The sequence below is a fragment of the Lissotriton vulgaris genome, chromosome 2_1 (genome assembly GCF_964263255.1).
Source record: "Lissotriton vulgaris chromosome 2_1, aLisVul1.2, whole genome shotgun sequence".
NCBI lineage: Eukaryota > Metazoa > Chordata > Amphibia > Caudata > Salamandridae > Lissotriton > Lissotriton vulgaris.
In genome coordinates, this window is record NC_141687.1 from 1,746,045,659 (window position 1) to 1,746,051,385 (window position 5,727).

The following is a 5,727-nucleotide window of genomic DNA, read 5'->3' on the forward strand; positions in this document are numbered from 1 at the left end:
CCCAATCCATGGAACCCTTCTGACCATAAGAACATGTCCTTTTAGATTAGGTGGGAGTGGCCTGTGAATATTTAGCCAATTTATTACCTTATTACGTAGGGAATCCTGCGATTCCGAAGCACCACTAGTAAACTCCGGTACTCCCACCAAGATCGCAGTATATGCTACAGCCTCAGGGGGCAGATTAACTGTCCTACGCCTGGTGTTGGGGCTAATAGGACAGTCAGTTTGCCCATTGAGTGGTCTCTCCTGATTAGGTTGTTGAGATGGAGCAAGTTGTTTTGACCTTCTAGGTGCAGGTACCGGAGGCCTCCCTGTTTAGGGCACTGAAGGACCCGGTTGGGCGACGGGTACAGTAATGTTTCTTGCGGCTTCCCATGGCTGAACTGGTGGAGGATTTGGGGGCTGGGTAATTGTAACTGGGGGCAATTGACTGATCCTAGCACTATCCCTGGGGGCCCTTTGTGAGTTTACCCCCAACCCAGAAGCGACACTATTGGCCGTACAGAGTTTTTCTATGGCCGTCAATATAGCCTCTATAGAGTCTAATTTAACAGACAGGGTATTCAGAAGATCTCTAAACATGTCCGTGAGTGAGCTAGTGAGCAAACCTGTAGTATTCGGAGGGACTTCACCAAAAATATATAGCTCCGTGCACACCGGTAGAGATGGAGCTGTTGGGGAACTAGAAAGTTCTGACCTGGTTATGGTGGATGCTACCCCGGGACAGGCCATAATGTCTGCGTTGTCGCCTTGAGCGGGCATTATTCAATCAACTTTAGACCTTTTAGCACCTTTTGGCTTTCTTGACCTCTTCCTTTTAGATGGGTAGTCCCCCCTGCTGCTCTTATGTTCAGTTAAAGCTGCAACTGATCCCCCCTCCTGCGACACTATCTCTACAAAATCGGCATTGGGGGAGGGTTCTACAATCCCAGAGAGGCGTAGTGAGTCTCTATCCCTCTGGGTGGTGGATGGTGTCCTCAGTTGCTGCAGGACTGAATCAATAGTCTGGTCAATACTATCCATAAGCGACAGATGGGTGGCATCAAGCAGTAGTGGTGTGCTAGCATTAATTGAGGAGCCAGGTGAAGCCAATGACAAGTTATCTGCACCCTCCTCTGGTTGGTTTCCTAGCACAGTGAGTCCTTTGTTAACCACAACGTTAGCCCTGGTAATAAATTTTTCCATGGTTCCAGAAATCTGTTGGGCGACCTTACTTCTGGATTCTCTCGTAGCCATGTGTATGGGGCGCCTGTGAGGCACGAGCCGCACCAAAGAAGAAGAAGATAGTGATTTAAAGGCAGGGCGTTAGAGGGATGGCCCGGTCCGGTCTCTGCCGGCCTCTAACGGCCTAGAACGGCCCGCCCTTTGCCCGGGCTTAGCCCGGCGCCCGCCCGCGCGCGTCCCGTGTGACGCGTTAGCGACTATGTTTATATTCCCAGTGATTCAATTGTTTTCCTGGGAGTAGGAGGCGGGGTCAGGGGGAAGAGTCAGCACAGGTGCGGCCGATGTCAGAGCCGCAGGCTTCCTGGGACTCGCAGTCCCACTCTCCCTCGCCGTCCAGTAGAGTTGATAGGGCTCCCAGGGACACCAGGGACACAAAAGCAAAGTCCTTCCAGCGCAGTCAATCACGCAGCTTCGAGCAGCTCCCGCGAAGCGGGGGCCGCGAGGCGTGTCTTTAAACTCCTGGGAGGAGGAGGGGTCAGGGGGAAGAGTCAGCACAGGTGCGGCCGATGGCAGAGCCGCAGGCTTCCTGGGACTCGCAGTCCCACTCTCCCTCGCCGTCCAGAGGAGTTGATAGGGCTCCCAGGGACACCAGGGACACAAAAGCAAAGTCCTTCCAGCGCAGTCAATCACGCAGCTTCGAGCGGCTCCCGCGAAGCGGGGGCCGCGAGGCATGTCTTTAAACTCCTGGGAGGAGGCGGGGTCAGGGGGAAGAGTCAGCACAGGTGCGGCCGATGGCAGAGCCGCAGGCTTCCTGGGACTCGCAGTCCCACTCTCCCTCGCCGTCCAGTAGAGTTGATAGGGCTCCCAGGGACACCAGGGACACAAAAGCAAGGTCCTTCCAGCGCAGTCAATCACGCAGCTTCGAGCGGCCCCCGCGAAGCTGGGGCCGCGAGGCGTGTCTTTAAACTCCTGGGAGGAGGTGGGGTCAGGGGGAAGAGTCAGCACAGGTCCGGCCGATGGCAGAGCGGCACCCATACCGTGTCCATTCGGTATGACCACCGGCATACCCTGAAACCAGACACAGTGACAACATCTAAACCTGCCTGCAGTGCTAGTAAAGGTACAGCGCGGTCCTGGTTGGAATCTCTCTTGAAGAATAGAACCGAGAGTAGAAGAAATAACTGAATATTCGCACCGTTTCTTCTACACACCGGAGTCCCCAAAGGTTCTATCCTGTCTCCATACTAATGTAATATATACATCCGTTCCCCAGCTACATAAGAAATTTTGGGTGCTATTTCTACACCCATGCCAATGCCTCAGCGTCTTCTTAGTCTGTTTAGAAATAACAGTGGTTGACTCGCACCAGGAGCTAAGGTGGAGCAGAGTTACTCTCAGCCCTGCTTGGTGAGCTTTCGTTTCGTCTTCTATCTCTTATCTTTATGGGGCCATGTGTTTCTAATCAAACGTGGTGGAGCCCACTGCCCCCCCACACCTCTCAAAGGAACAAGCATTGAAAATGCAATAGGTCTCGCCTTTGATTAAGTTAAAGCCATTTGCTTTGCTAATTGTAATGTATAGCAAAGCAAATGGCTTAAACTTAATGGGCCTCATTTATGAGAAATGACGCATCGCTGCGTGAAAGCAGTGATGCGTCACTTCTCAGTGCGCACTCCTTGCGACATTCCTGATGCGTCATATTTAATGTATGACGCATCATGTCGCAAGGAGTTACAGATACGTTAGTATATCTGTAAGAGAAAAAGTGACGCATTGCTGGAGTGTGTCACAAAAGTGATGCAACTCCAGCAATGCTTCCTTTCACATGGGGCAAGCCCCATGTGAAAGGGCCTGCATCAGTCTTACGCCTGCTGTGAGGCAGGCGCAAGATTTTGACGCAACAGCGTCCTAAAAGTGACGCAATGAAATCTCAAAGATTTCACTGCATCACTTCTTCGACCCTTCCTTGCATCAATATGCCCCCCTTGCATACATTATACCTGGCGCAGGTATAATGTGGCGCAGGGGTTTACAAAGTGACGCATCTACCTAGATGCGTCACTTTGTAAATATGTCGCAACAAGGCGCATTTTTTACGCCACTGGTGCGTCACAAAAAGTAACGCACCGGCGGCGTAAAGGTGACGCGCAGCTTCATAAAGGAGGCCCAATGAAAGGTGAGACCTATTGCATTTTTGATGCTTGTTTACTTTTCAAAGGAAGGGATCAAATAAAAGAAAGGCCGCACGATTAAGGAACTTGTGACCTGGATGGGTACATCTGCATTAAGTGAGGCCCTGTGTGTTAAGAAAGATAGAACTTTTTTTTTTTTTTTTTAAATGAAGGCATGATGTGAGGAAAGGCAGAATGTTTAGGAAAGGCCAGTGAGGCAATGAGGCAGATTCAGGAGTTGAGGGGCAATGCAAGGCAGCGGGCTTCGGGAGACCCTCTGTGGCCCATAACAGCGTGTTTATCGAGGCCCTGAGCGAGACAAGGTAGCATATTCTGGGAGGTTTTAGAGCAGGGTGTTTAGAAAGGCAGCAAATATGTTTAGAAAATTGTTAACTCACAATCTATCTAGCAAATATCGATTTTGACTCTGCCTCTTTGTTCCAGGTTTCAAAGGACTGGCATTGCTCGCCTCAAATATACATTGCACTGACAGATCATGTATGTCTAACTATGTTTATTTTATATTTTCTCTCCGACATTTTGTAACAAACATAATAGTTACAAAGTTGGGTTTGGACAACTTATGTTGAAACTATTTATTAATATAAACAGTTATCATCCTCATCACCTCATACACAGTTTTAAAAGATTGGATTGCCTTCAGATAAACAAAAATGGTTTTAGCTACAGCATTTCTTTAGAACCAAATGCACTGGATACTTTTATGGGTCTTTGTTGTGTGATGATTTTTAATAATCTTGTAAAACAAAGTTTCCCCCTTAGAAACGAGGGCCCTGGAGAGCCAAGACAGCTACTCGGAGTGGGAGGTCAACAATGAGGAAAGGCTTTCATGTTCCCTGTTTGATGCATCGAATGAGGCTAGCAGCATAGTTTGGGTGGTGGGTCCAGAGAGGGGCGCTGTAGTATTTTTAACTAGCAAAGTTCTTACTGAGGTCAGAGAGAATGTTTAGGAAACGGTGCACTCGGTGAGGCAAAGCAACCGAAGGACGAGCCGCCACCCCGTTCACACCACTGAAGCAGCATGTTTCAGATAGGGAGTGGTCATGCTACTAGAGCCTTTTGAGGTAGGCCTGCAGAGAAAGAAGGAAGTGTGTTTGGGGAGACCCAGAAGAGGCAACATTGAATGTTCAAGGAGACAGCAGAGTCATGGAAGTACGTATGTTCAATAAAGGAGTCGCGTCTAGGGCACCAGATGACTCCACGCTACTGGGACACAGTTTCCAGTATCGGAATTTACTTTTACAAATTATTATGTTGCCAGTCAGACTATCCCAGTCAGGAGTGTCCAATGCAGGCCCAGGAGGTTGAAATCCATGCTAAAGTTCAGGGTAAATACTCATTCCTTCGATTCAACGAGGCCATGTTTCAAATAGGCCATTTCACAAGCAAAGTAATACTACTAGAGTATTATTTACGGATCTTATTTATTATTTATTTTCGAGATTTTTATTGTGCAAACAAATACCCGAAGGTGTCTCGGCGCATGTGGCGGACAGAGAGACTGAGCAGCAGGCTTACTGGTTGAACAACCATGTCTTTAAGAGCCTACGAAAGCTCATCAGATTGGGGGCAGTTTTTATGGTGAGTGGCAGAAGGTTCCAAAGTTTGGGTGTGGCAACCAAGAAGCGCCTGTCTCCCCAGGTTGCCGTTCTCGTGCGAGGTACCGGAAGCAGGCAGGTGTTGGCGGATCTCAGCTGTCTCTTGGGGCTATACAACTGGAACGCTTCAATCAGAAACTTTGGACCGACGCCATGCACTGCCTTGTAGCCGATGCAGAGGGCCTAGATATCTTTGTGAATCAGCCTCTAAAGGGCCAACTCAGTATTAGTAAAGTGCAAATAAGACACAGCACATTCAATTTGAACTAATCCTATATGAATATTCCCATTTTAGATATTGTGGGGCCAATTCACGAAGTCATATGTCATGTTATGTTATGTTAGGGGGAGACTTGTAAAGCGCTCAGCTACTCGAGCAGAGTGTCCCGGCGCTATCAGACCTGCCGGGCCATAAAGACCCAAAATCGCAGAAGGCTACTGACCAAACAACCAAGTTTTTAACTCCTTCCTAAAAGAAAGCAAGTTGTCTGACTTCCTGAGAGACAGAGGCAGTTTGCTCCACCATTGGGGTGCCAGATGTCTGTAAGAGCGGCCCCCAATGTGCATTCGTCTGATTGTCGGGACCGTAGCCAACGCTAAAGAGGCGGAAAGTAGGGATCTGAAAGGATGGTAGGAGCAAATTTTTTTCCTTAAGTAGAAGGCACCCATGCCATGAAAAGCTTTAAATGCCATGGTAAGAGTCTTAAAAAGAATGCGGTTACGCACTGGCAGCCAATGGAGCGAGTTTAAAAGAGCCGAAGTTCTGGACC